The following is a 14,370-nucleotide window of genomic DNA, read 5'->3' on the forward strand; positions in this document are numbered from 1 at the left end:
GAAAGTCTCATATTAATTAATTATCAATCACAGTCTGACCCACAAAAAAGAAAAAAGAAAAATACAGAGTGTCAGGATGTCAGTTGCCGTAAAGGGCCCAACGTCCAACGAGTTGTTAATTGCATACACATACCCAACACCTGGCGAGATGTCGGGGAACCAGAAAAAGACTTGAAACTGCTCTTCAAAAACATGCAACAAACAACAAAAAGTAACTACAACAAATATAAACCATTTAAAGAAGTTCCAGCTGCGATCCACTTAATCATAGATTCCACATTTGTCAACCCAATCGAAAGATGCCCGGAAAGTGGACATAAATTATATAAAGATCATTCCTTCGGGTTAATTGAAACTGCCGCCTTGCACTTGAAGTCTTGCAATGATATGAATAAATACACAGACACCAAAAAAAATTCAAGTTCAACATCGTTTAAGGTCAAACCACTTGTGTGGTCGGTCCCCCAGCAGCAACAGCAGCAGCAATGAGAGGCACTGTGGAGGACCGCCTGCCTCTTTGTCAGTTGGCACTGTGGCGGCTGTGGCTATGTGGCTCCGTGGCAGTGGCCTGGCGGCCAAAGTGTGTCAGCACTTGTGCAGCTCTTGCAGCTCTTTTGTGCTCTTTTGGAGTGTTGTTCGTTCAATGAACTTTATGCACTTTGTGTGCATAATAAACATCAATTTATAAATATCGCAGCTTGTTACGGGAGCAATTTCCATAGGAAATGGCAAATCGTAGCCAGCTGCTGCTGCTTCAAAAGCGGCAAAAGAATTTCCGAGGTTCATAATAAAAAAAATTATTATTAGAGATTATGGATACCCCGTAATGCCCGGAACACACACACACACATAATCGAACATCTAACGCGGGGGCCAGTCCCCTGACTAGACTCCAAGGCGAGTGGAGTGGCCACTTGAGTGATGGAAAAACTATGGAAAAATTGTTTATGGAGAGGAAACAGTTTTTGGCATGCTCTCATGATATGATATGAGGATGGGAGTGCATTTATTAACCATCTAAAATTGATGTATATTTTAATGACAGTTGTGGAGAGTAGAGGGTATAAGGATATTTGTGGATGTATGTGTATATGGAACGTTCATTCCCTTTAAGAACTTTTTAAGTGATGTAATGCCCAGGAATTATCTCATTTCTCTCTCTCTCCCGTTCCCCAGAGTTCACTTTTGTGTGGAAACTGTGCCAGGAGATAAACAGACAGACGCTATGGCGGCGGAGGCAAATATCATAAAATACTGCTGTCAATAGGCCCATGCAATTTATGGCCCATATGGGTATACTACCGTATCTGCAACTGCAACTGCAACTCCGGCCACAATACAGAAAAGGCATGCGTTTTTATTTACAGCGCCTCCCCCCTTACCACTTTCCCTTAGCTTTCACACCCGGAACACCATTCTTCCTCTTGGACTTCCAGTGCCAGAATTTACCCCCCCAATCTTCTCTTCTGCCTTTTCTTTTACAATACGGAAATTGTAAACTTATGGCAAAACCAACAACAACAACAACAAAATACCATGTTCCCGTTCTTCCCTTTCCCAGCGTTTCTTTCGTTCCGTTCCCGTTTATACGATAGATTTATAATTTCCCTCCCAACCAAAAGAAATTCCCATTGACATGAGTAATTGTTCCCGTTTGTACGTACACTAGCGCAGAGAATTTTGGACATTTAATGCTGAGCTCTCTGTTCTGACAGCACCACCGACGATTTGGTACCCTATCTCTATCTTCTATGGAAACTCTAGGAGATTCTGTGCTCTGCAAACGTCTAATCAAACTCATAATACCCTCTCCGATAGGGTATCAACAAAAAACAGACATACTAAACAAATGACATGCTAAGCGCGTCAGTTCATTTGTTAAAATCAATGGGGTGGGAGGTGTTGGTGGGGCAGGGGAGCCGGCCCGCCCAGTGACAGCCTTGCCTTTCACTTTGCTGTCCGTCCCCTAGCCCCGATTGCCCCCCGTAATACCCATGTGGTGTTGCATTTCACTTGCGTCGTGCTGGTCGTGGGTTGCTTGCTGCGACTCTTTTCGACTCATTTAAAAAACGATTTGTTTTGCTCGAGTTAACAAAACGTAATTTTCTTCTTTTTTATCTTTTCAGATATAAGTATGTGTGCAGCGACAACATTTAGCGTATTAAATTGTTTCAAAAAAGAATAATTTATATTTATTCTTGTGGGAAACATTTCCATTGAGAGTCGATGCGCTAGCTCTGTCCCTTTCCAACAGCCATACATACGCTCAGCAGAGAACAGAACAATACCAGAGAATGGTTGTTTGTGCTCTCTCAGCATATCATAGAACTTTGGCGTAAATGTTCGCATGTGGCGCCGTGGCTTAGTTGGTTAAAGCGCCTGTCTAGTAAACAGGAGATCGTGAGTTCGAATCTCGCCGGGGCCTATGCCTGATTGTGAAGGCATTGTATTTATTTTGTTTTTTTCTTTTTCTTTATATTTCAATTAAAATATATGGACTCTCATTTTTTATTGGCTATTTCTTTTTATTTATTCAATTTTATTTGATGTATGCAATGAAAGCAAAAAGTGCTTCCATGAAACTCGTATAATTTTCACCTAATACCCATATAAATGTTTCCCATTTGCTCAGTCTATTATTATCCGACTTATACAATAACAATATCGTTTGAGTATTGTGTGGAGGTGTGAAATACATGCATAATGATAATCAAATGATCTTTTATTGATCAATCAATGTGTCGAGTGGCAATTCAATCAAATGGGGATTGCAGTTCATTGAACCATCCAATCCAAATTCCTGGCACGCTTCTGAGCTGCTTTAAATTACCCACATATTAAGCACGTAGTCCGCTTCGAATCCGGTGAGACAGACGGAAATATGTACAATAATACGACCCCGTCGTCCAAATGAATGTCACGCTCTGACAATAATTAAAATGTCAAAAAATATGCCTGTCAAAGAGTCGAAGTTTTTGGAAGGTGCTCGATTGAGTTATGTGCCACGGATGGATGGTTCCATCCTCCTATAACTGTTAAAGGAGTGAGGGAAGGAGGGCAGAATGCATGTATGCAAATGAGACCTTAATTTTTGACCAATTTATGTGCAGACCCAAAAGACTGACAAAAAAGAATAAAATATAATCGGCATCCATAAATGTATATGAAAAGCATTTTTATTATATTTTTAATTATGCTTACATACAGAAAAAAAAAGTGTGACGTTTTGGCGTGACATTTTATGAAAATTTACGATCACTTTTGTGGTTATTTAACATAATACTCGGAATGCTATGCACAGCCCATAAAAAAGATATCTCTGGGAACATCTTTCTTTGTCCTCCCCAAAAGATATTTTGAATGCTTTGTTCGGACTCTTCACTACTGTGCCACGCCGTCTTTTGTGGCGTTTTTCTGTTTGTGGCCTTTGTGGTCTGTAATTTATGATCGTGGGCAGCGTATTTTGACAATTTGATTTGAATTAGAGGGCGAGCATATCAATCAATTGTGGAGCCCAAACAGACACACTCCATATGTCCCCCAGAGATTGCCGAAGAGTTAACAGTCAGTCGTCTGTCTATTAAAGGCCAATTAGTAGCCACTTTATTGAGTTGTCGTTTTGAGGCCATAAATCTTGGGCCTTCCTGTAGTTCCTCTTGGCAATAAATCAAACTGTGGGCGGTGCTGCGATACGATAAGCAGATCTATTTAGCATTTGCAGGTGGCTTTAATTTTCTTATTTAATCAAAGCTACTTATGTAAATGTTTGTGCCGCAATGTGAAAGCCGCCCTGGGCCTGTGCCTGAGGCACAGTTCTCACCCTAAATTTGTGTGGCATTTCATGGTTCGTTGGAGAAATTGCAATCCCGGTATCTTTTCCGGTATTCGCATCTCATACGAGTATTAACACCCATTCAAACACTCAAGCACAATCGTCGGTGAGTGGCAAAATTCAATTCACAGTTGGCTAAACCTCGCACCCTCTTCCGCGACTCCACACTCTCTCTCTCTCTCACTCTCTCGATTGTATCTTTGTATCTTTTTTTTGGGCAATTGAAATGCATTTTTTTTGAGGGGTTGCCAACGGATATCCTGCAACCGAAAACCTTATTGGCCAATTTCCGATAAAAGCAAAATGCGAAAATGCGCAAATAAATAAATTACGATCGTCTTGACAGATGATGAGATTTTTCTGTGTGCCCCGGAGGGGTTGTTTACCCCTCAGGAAAACGCCCACAAAAAGGGATTGATTTCCCACATCGTTGCATATGGCTTATAATAATGGAAAATATTGTCATATCTTCGAAATGAAATCTATGTGGGATGGGGGTGCCTGAAAATTCCTCCATTCCACACACGTGTACGGATTGATATTCTGTGGCTTTCACTCGACAAATAAATGGAATCCTATCTATGCTACCGTTTCCCAAACCGAGGGGGGATATCTTTGGTCTAAGATCTCGTGGTCGCAGTCCCAATTCATTAATGAAAAATGAATCGGCTTATTGGGAATGCCTTCATTTGATTAAATTAGACTAATAATGTGTAAAGTATGGGCAGTTCGAGTGGTCTCTAGTGGTCTCCAGTGGTTGGCCCACCAAAGCAGACCAAAAGCCGATTAGCTTGAAACTCTTTCCAGTGAAAGTTTATGGCCTTAAAATAAAACGAAGTCAAATTCTTACAAATTAATACAAGGCCGAGAGAAACAACCACTCCACTCCACACACAAAAGTATGTTGCTCGGTAAATGTAAGCGGAAAAAATGTTGTAAAATGTTAAAACAAACAAATGGGAACTGGTGGGGAAAAAGGCCGAAAATTATGTTTGAAAATGTCGAAAATTATGTTTTAAAAAATCTACAAACAAAAAAAAAAAGAAAAAAACTCATGTTAAGAAAGATGTTAAAAACTGTAAAATGCTTTGTGAATTTATAATGGAAACCGCAGCAGCAGCCACGCCTCCACACCAGCAGCCAGGGGCCAGTGACAGGCCAATTTTGGGAGGAGATTTCCCGCAGAGAGATGTTGCCCCTTTCCCACCCCCTGTTTCCACTATTTCCCCCTGTGCAGCTCAGCTCTCTTCTCCAAGTGTTTTCCGCATTTTCTTAGCTGGTTGTTGCGGCCTTTTCTTGTCCACTAAACAACCAGTTGGAGTGGAAATGAAATATGTAGATGAGTCTTTAATTAATTTGAGACACGACAAGACAAGTGGCGTCGTCTGTGGCTGCGTCTGCGACAGCGTCTCTTCTGCTGCATGCTTCATGCCGCATGCCGCATGCCTCCTGCCGTTTTAGCTTTTACCCCCTCTAGCAAATGCCACTCTGCCGCACTCTGTGCAACATCTAGTCAGAATCGAAACAACAACAACAGGTCTTCATGCATAAAAGAGGGGCTTTGCTTTTGTGACTTGTGGCTGAGACACAGATACCTGGGCTCCTTGGCAGGTGTTGAGTCATTTTGGTTGACTTACCATTAGAGCTGCCATTGATCATTGATCGGCGATCGGAGATCGGGTAGATGGAATCTTATAGGTATTGATCAGTGGATCAGTCATAAATACGACAGGGATATGGGCAAATGGAGAGCTACATCTACCACTTCTATAAATATAATTTCCCATCCATCCAGCACTTCCTTAAACCATTATGGAGATCTTCCCAAAGATCATGGCGAAGCTTCTTCTACTGCACCCCCCCTCCATTTCATGGTCACACACTTAAAGCGACCCTCCCTCCGCCATGCAACGTGCCACGTATCTGCTTATGCCTTAGATCTCTGACCTCTGTGCCAAATATTTGCATTTGGCATTAAGTCGATCATAAATTTTAGACGACTAAAGCTCGCTGCTGCTGCTGATTGCATTGCAATTTTTCTGTGCCACAGACAGAGTGGGAAAAATTGTCAACATTGTCGCCAAAGGCAACGCGAGAGGGAGGAGAGAGAGTGCAGACAGATAAGGGCCCCTGTGCACTCCCATAGAGTGAGATACTCCCCCCCCCAGAGACAAGCGACTGCCATTGTTCTACGCTGATCATCATCATCATCGTTGCAGAGTTCTAACCCAAATCTAAGCCTTATCTTGTATGCCACAACAAATTTGTTGTGCGAATCAATTAGCCATAAATTTTGGTGTGTGTGATTTATGGCCAAAACTCTTAATTAAAGTCACGCAAAACTAAGGGGGAAAAGTGACTACAAGACTTAAACTGTTATAAGTTGCCATATATGCTCGTATGACTCGTATGCAAATATATTATTTGTAGCTTGCGCCGCCTGTCAGAGCCCCGCCGCTTGTCAAAATGTTAACCGTTGGACCCAAAGATCCCACAGACCACAAGACCGCAAATCCCAGGCCCCCAAAGCCTCAATGCTGCTCCGGCTGTCAGCGACTTAGACTCTGGTTAGACGGCATTTTTTGCATGGCAACAAAAAAAAAAAACACAGTAGTCCATAAAACATTTTTAGCATGTGCAGACTGGCGGCTTTTAAAATTACTTTGAGAGGCGACAGATGCGGGCTGGGCTGGAATGATCTTGTAGTGTCAATGGTTTCTAGTTTTTATGATGGGGCGATAGAGAAAGGGAGAAAGAGAGAGATAGAGAGAGAGAGCGCTTTTTGGTTTCTCCTAATAGCTCCCTAATCGAAAAAGTTCCCTCCTCATCGAAGCACGACCAAATAAATTAAGCCTCCAAGTCAAAGTTCAAAAGAGTCTTTCCCCCCGTTCGACATTTGTGGTATGGGTGGGGTGTGGGGAGAGGGAGCAAATGGTTTTGTGTCGCCTCGTTGACATACATATTATGCATTTGCCCAAAAATATATACGGAAATTATCTGAATCTGGAGCGTAACAAATGTGTGGTGCCACAGTCACAGCCACAGCCAAACTGTCGCCCTGTCAACATCTGAACACAAAAAGGAAGGGAAAGGGAAACGGGAGAAAGGGCAGGGAGGCCTAAGATTGGGCAAAGGGACCGTGACTGCCAATGGTTGGGTATTTTTAGCTCTTGTCAAGTGAAGACCCTCCCAAAGAGATATTTGACACACGAAATAACATTTCAATTAGTTAATAAAATGCACAATTTAAAAAGGGGGAGGCAACCCACAGAGTCAGGCAGGAGTCCTTCCAGTGAGACTTCAATGGGAACTTGTGCTTAGAGTATTTTAATCATCTTTTAGCAGGTATCTTCAAGTCGGTCCAAGTGCGCCGCTGCGCCTGGCTTTCTGCCGCATGGATGGGGGGGGGGGGGGCTGGGCTAGGCTAGTGTAATGCTTTCTCAAATGTTGATACATTGGTGATCCAGATAGCACACGTGCACTGGTATGTATTGTGCGAGTGTGTGCGCGCTATCGCCACAAAAGTGTAATACCACATGTGCGACGCGTCGCCAGTGCCCGTATCTATCAGATACACGGGCGCTTAGTATGTAAATGTAAATGTATCTGTAGCTGTGGCCGTAGCTGTGTTTTGTGTGGGGCGTAAATAGTGCAGAGTGCGCTTAGTGGCATTTGCAATTAATTCACAGTAAACAGCAAATGTTGCAAATAAATTAGCAGCAACAAAAGCAACAACCATACCAATACGAACACGAATACGAATACGAGTGCAAGTATCTGCAGAAAACAAAATCGCGACTGAGCCGTGCCGCATAAAATGCAATCGAATCTACTTTGCTTATCGCCTGCCCAACATCGACAGGCGTTTCGTTACAGTTTTTTTTTGTATTCGCAATACCCTAAACTAAGGCAGATACTTTGATCTTTGCTAAAGGTTTGAAGGGTGCGAAAGAGAGAGGTATATTAATTGGAAAATAATATGTTCTTTGGCTAAAGCCGTGTCTCTTTCGGTACAGCAAAAGTTAGAGCCTTTCTTAGTTGAGAGATCATTGTAGCCAGAAATTTTGTGAGGATATTCTATAAAATACATAGGATATGATTCTATGAGAATTATTATATTTTTGGGATTTTATATGCCTATAGCCTTCCCTTAACCAAAAGTACCAAAAACCAGTAGAATTAAATAACTATTTCATCTAGAATCACGCTAAAAACATTCTTAATAGAAGCATAATTATTTTAAGCAGCGGCAAAGGAAATCACTTGAAGAAAATCACTCGAAATTATTCCTCCAATATGGTAGTAGCCCTTAGAATGATCAGCTTTAATGATTCGTCAACATTTCTAGTGCTAAAATGTATATTTAAAAATAAAACCACTGTTTAAGTTTCTCCATAAACCTTCCACCATTTAAAAACCCCCAAAAAGTGTATTTAAGCTTTCGTTCTTTGCATCTCTCTGGGGGATTCACCTAGACACCATACACACACACACACACACACACAGACGAAACACCATTCGAAAAACGTCATAATTATCGGGGAGAGTGAGTAACTGAACGAGTGGCACTCAAACGCTACACCTACAGATACAAAATACAGCTACAGATACAGCTACAGGCCCACAGATATACACAGATACAGACACATTCTGCTGCCACACAATGCAAAATATATTGACTTAGGTCAGTGGCTCATTGAACGCAAATGCAAATTGTTGTTGCTGCTGTTGCTGTTGGCCCCTCAGTAATTCGCACTTCACACCCTGACGTACGTACGCTAGAGCGTCGGGATATGTGGATGGATGTGTGTATCTGCAAGATACAAAACTGCAAGTAGCTGGCAAATGTGATAAACAAACCTGACGCCAGACGCTGGCCTGTCTGCCTGCTGACTGCCTGTTGCCTGTTGTCTGACTTGTGAGCAGTTAAATTTTAAAGTCAAACAGCGGAAAATGTTACCTCATCCGTGGAATGGGACATGGGGGAGGAAGGTGCAGGGGATGGATGGCCTAAGTTATAGACCAGATCCATATATCAGTTGATCTCAAGGCTATGCCAAGAAGTATCTTTTGAATCAAAAAAATATTGAGTTACCCCCAGAACCCCCATAACCCCCATAACCACACACAGCATTAACTATCGGATTACAGAAAACAGAATAACTGAAATTATTGACCAGTCGCTAGTTAATTTTTATTGTCCACGTCCATCTTCATGAGAAATTGAGCGCTGGAGAATTATTCTGGGAAAAACCGCACACACAAAAACAAAATCTCAAAAAGTTAATGTCCGCTTAAACGTTCATTAATTAGATAATCATCGAAGCAATATTATTGGTTGAAAATGCCTTAAATCTAAATAGAGACGCGTCACATTGTGGAAAATGTGTCCGTCAGTGTTTTACAAGTCATTAAAGTCCCCCCGCACCCGCACACAGATAATAAAAATATATGTGTATATTAAATGTTTGAAGAGTGAAAGTGATGCTCTAGTTCCACTCACAGAAAACATACAGATAGATATAGATACTCCACAGATACTGCATTCGAAAGCTACTCCCTGGCGCATGTTTGCTACATTTTATTGTCGCTTGCTGTGCGATCATTCGATCGGCAAATGCATAAAACGCCTCTCCATCTATCGCACAAACAACACTGAGAAAATCTTTATGATGTGTTAAACTATTTAAAGATATTTTGGAATATTTCTGGCCTCACTTTTTGGGATCAAAGCCACAACATAAAATACTCGTCGTAGCTTCATTCACTATTTGCCTTGACTGCGTTGCGTTGCTCAAGCTGATCAATTTCTGTAATTATTGCCACCATTATGGTACAAATTGCATTGTCAGACACATCCAGTTTTCAGTTTTACTGTGTGAATGGACCACCTGCACAGGCGACACAGGCGACAGCAGCAGCACGCGACTTCAGTCGCCTACTTTGACAGCCACAGCGACAGACACAGAGCCAGAGCCAGAGCAGCCTTTTGTTCGTCGTTCGAACGTTTAACAATGTCTGGCAGCTTGCCAGAGACCGCCTCTGTCTCTGCTGTCCAGACCGTCTGAACATTTGTCATAGCCCAACTTCAGCACTTGGTTCAGCACTCAACAATGCAGATGCAGATCTGCAGATATGCAGATACAGATACATTGGCTGCTACCCACAGATACTCTGCTGCGCTGGTCCAAGATCGTTTATCGATCGACAATGTAATTGTGATTTATGCAAATTGTTATGTTCGACACCTTTTTTGTGTGTTTGCCTCCTGCTGTTGCAACCATAAAATCTGGCCAGCAAATTCTCTGCGACTTTCTTCTTTCTTTTCTCTTGTGGGAGCAGGATTGTTGTAGCTTATTATGCTTGGCTCTGAATCTGTATTCCAGGGCTCCCATCCATCTGTTTATTGACTTGGCATGCCCACAGACGAAACGAAACAAATAGTTCGGGAACCCACACGAACAACTCACCGAAAAAAAACTACTCGATTGTTTTCATTTCTATTAATATTTTCTTAGGAACAAAAAATGATTGTTGCACCCCATAAAACAAAACCAAAACCAAAAAAACAAAAATGCAAAGCAGAGGCACGGACAGGCATTAATCACAGAATAAGAAATCGCAGAAAAATGCTAGAAAATCTAGAAGTAAATTCAGAAGTTTTTCGCAGTTTGCAAATTGTGAAAAACAAAAACCAAATACGTAGCGGGTTTCTGGCCTGGCGTCAATAACCCCATTTCATTGATGTGTTGGCCGTTTGGCTGAGGATTCCTTGTTGGCCAATGGCCATCAATGCAATGAATGAACCAGATGAAGATCTTGGCTCTCCTTTGGCTAAGTGGGCTATAAAGTGGTTGAGTATCTACCAATCTGCCAATCTACCTATCTACCAATCTGATATCTGGTATTTGCTGGCTTATCTCATCTAACCACTTTCCTGGTCTGGGTCCGTGTGTGTGTGTGTCCGCGTGTGTGCCCCAAAGTGTGGCAATGCAATGTTTGGGTGGTGCTAGTTTATGCGTGCTCTGATTTCGTGTTCATGTGTGAATTGGTACGTTAAACGAGGCACCTCAAAGACCAGGCTACAATTGGCAAGGCTGCCAGTTCTGTGAGCAGGCAAATTCCATCAGAAATGTGATCTTTAAATCCAATAATCAATCAGAGAGCAACCCAAGATGCACTCTCCCACCATTGAGTAATTTCCTATCTGTAATTTTCTGTGTACATCTGCTGCTGCGGCTGTTGCAACAATGTTGCCTAATAGAACACTTGTTCTACTACAAAGCACCTGAGAGATGCCTGTCTGCCTGCCCCAAAACAATGCCATAATTTGCGCTACATTTTGTAGGCCATGACTCCCCAGACACTTTTTTGTTTGTTTGCTCTTCCAGCTACAGCTACAGATATACAGATATAGCCACTATATGTATACAGACGGTGCATTGCATAAATCAGAGAAAGAAGCAGCCATTGAAATGCGTAAATAATGCAAAAGATTACATGGAACAAAAGGCGGTACCAGGAGGCGCACTACAAATTATGAGTGGTAGTGCAATCCCTCAGATACGGAATAAACTACAAGTGTATCTTGTAGACAGTCTGGGACAGCGCAGCTGCTACTGTGCGACATTTCCTCTGTTCAGTTCGGTTTGGTTCGGTTCTGTTCTGTTTGAGGCTCTGTTGTCGCTGTGTCCCACACTCGAGTGCATTTTTATGGCAGCGCTCATTAATTTTATGTCTTTTCATTTGTCGGAACTGTAGGCGGAAACTGCCGTATAGCTCTCGAGAGATAAGCCCCCGAAGAGAGTGGATCCCACACACAGACACAGAAGACTACTTTGCTTATGATTGATTGAAGGAGAGATTTCCACACCAACCCACCCCACCCAGAGCAAAGACTCTGTGCTGTTCACGCACTTGCTCCATTGACCGCGTTCATGCATCGATCACATAACTCTGTTGGGCCATTCCGTTCCCTTTGCCAAAACACGTACCACAATCAGCTAATTGGATGAGGTACGAGTAGAGTCTGCCCTGCCCTGCCCTGCCCTGCTCGGAGTGTTGCTTTCATTAGCATGCAAAAGCAGATCGTTTTGGCGGATCCCAAGCCAAAGATCTGATTCAGATTCCGATTCCGATTCAGATTCAGAGGCTCCGCTTAATGGTGACTACGTGTTGTATTTTTTTTTCGGTGTTGGTGCCTGGCCCTGCTCCTTGTGTAATTAATGTGATCCGCCCGACGACCTTAACTGTTCGCTTGTCCAGTGCCTGATTAAAAAGTGTTGAAAAACAAGTTGTACTCGTAAATGCCATGACAAATGAAACGGAAAACGCGAAAACAGAGTGCCACCAAAAGGTACACAGGTAAGGTATACACTTGGAGAAGATTTACCATCAAAAAAGAGTGCCCAAGCCATGGGAAATACTCCACACAAAATGATCAAAAATATATTACAGTTTACATGATTTTTTCTACGAAAAAAAAAACTACTCAGAAATCTCCAAAAAATATAAAAAATATCGACAACTAATATATGGACTATATTTTAGTACCTACTTCATTTTTCTTGCAGTGCCCAGCAGGAGAATCCTGAAACTGAAACTGAAATCGCTCTGTGGTGGTATTTTGTCATTTTAATGGTAGCGTTGCTGCCGCCGCGATCCCCTCATTGGCTTGTGGATTGTTGGATTGGCTTTTTGCTTGGGATTTTGAGTCTAATTAAGGCGAACATGTGCCAAGATCAATGTCGGCGGCGCCATAGTGGCGTGCGTATCCCACAGATACTTATATGATAAAACCAATAATACTTATGCCTCTCTGCCTGCTACCGAAAATTAATTTATGCCTTGCCTGGGACTTGTTGTGGTTTTTAGTGGCTTTAATTGCAATTTCGCAGAGCAGAGCAGAGCTGAGCTGACAAATTGCCTGACGAGTAATGGAATTTTGTGTGGAGAATTATGCGCATTTTGCATGCGATTTATGAGAGCGAACAAACATGCAAAAATCTCTGCTGAATGGCATTGAACTTTTGTAGAGAGCGCGAACCAGATCCTCCCGCCCATTCTTTTGTAGTTTTTGTTCGCAGAGGGATTTATGCCACTCCCCCCAAAGGAACGCTCCCATTAGGCACGTTCTATATCTTCATGCAAATGAGGAAGAGAAGGAGGAGAGGAGAGTGTGGGCCTCCGCCTCTTGGAGTCGTGAGGGAGTCATATCCTCCCAAGTAATGTCAACGATTTGCATGCAAATTGCATGAGGAAGTTGCACACAGCTAACAAGGCCATTAAACTTGGCCCGGGAATGGCAATAGGGATAGCTGGGCTCAGCGACAGTCCCCGAGGCATTGCCAGCAGCAGTCAAAGTGCAAATATGTGGCCCGGCAACGCCCACATATTACTCAAGCTCACGCCTTGGCAAAACCCCTCGTACAATTCAATTGGAAAGGTCCTCCTGGGGTCGACTTCTCGCGCGTCGCCGACTAATGAAGTTGAAGCCCAGGACTCGACTCTAGGCCCAATCGCTGTCTAAATTTAGCCAAGACTTCGACTTCGACTTCGACTTGGACGGTGACTCTTCGACTCTTGTGGCGGCTGCCTGCCACCTACGATAAATCAAAGTTAATCAGATCTAGTTTCGATTGGGTTTTTATGCCTCGATGCGCTCCTCGCTGCTCTCCCGCTCTCCCGCCACGTTCGAGGCTCCACCATTCGGTTGCCATTGCCATTTAAATTAGCTGCCGGGTAATTTATCGCATTGTTGGCTCTTTGCAGGTCTCGGTTAGCGTTTAGCGCCAGGATGCCGCAAAACATCGGCCCAGACACAAAGGCCCTGTGGGCTCTGGGCTCTGTCTCAGTCTTCTCTACTCCTTCCCCTTTCCCTGTCCCGCTGCTGTGCATCAGTGGCTCTGATGTTGTGGCTCAAACTGAATGGCTTGAAATGTGTGGCTACCAGCAAAAGCCTAGTCCACCGATAATTACGCATATTTTGTTGCCTGTTTTGATGGCGATTTTTACGTTTTATACATTTCAGTTTCAGGCGGCAGACAGACAGACAGGAAAGGGTATGATCGGTGGCAGAGATTAGCTATGGCGAGGAGTTGGTGGAATGTATTTGGTATACATATATTGGGTGTACTTTTTGGGCGTTTTTTGTTGGAGATTCTCTGTGGAATTGACATATATTTTTAAAGAAATTAAAGACTTGATTGCTTCTGTTTTTTTTCTGTTACAAAATAGTTACCCCAATTATTCGCTCTCCAACATTCCATCAACTCATCTTTCCAAGAGCTTCTCTTAAACTCCTCCTTTTACCCCATTTATCTGCCCATTAAATCAATTAATTCCCCATTTAATCCATCTAATTATAGTTGCTAGTTGCTTGTTATTCTTGACCCCTATCATTGATAGTTTACACAAAGTTTTCCACAGGTTTCACAGTTTTGTTCCCCTGGGAAAATACTCGATCGAAGGGCATGAAAACTTCGGCGCCCCAATAAAAATAAAACAGAAAAACAAAACTTAACTCGAAGAAGTTTTTA

At 42.7% G+C, this 14,370-nt stretch overlaps 1 protein-coding gene and 1 non-coding gene across 7 annotated transcripts in view; one reads left to right on the top strand and one right to left on the bottom strand.

The window, feature by feature from the left end:
• LOC111070153 (rho GTPase-activating protein gacF) overlaps nt 1-14,370 on the bottom strand; it is a 54,728-nt gene that overhangs the window by 6,438 nt on the left and 33,920 nt on the right. The window lies entirely within an intron of this gene.
• On the top strand, nt 2,352-2,425 carry Trnat-agu. Its single transcript has one exon. It is a non-coding gene; the product is annotated as a tRNA-Thr (tRNA).

Source organism: Drosophila obscura, unplaced genomic scaffold (assembly GCF_018151105.1).
Source record: "Drosophila obscura isolate BZ-5 IFL unplaced genomic scaffold, ASM1815110v1 contig_4, whole genome shotgun sequence".
NCBI classification, from domain to species: domain Eukaryota; kingdom Metazoa; phylum Arthropoda; class Insecta; order Diptera; family Drosophilidae; genus Drosophila; species Drosophila obscura.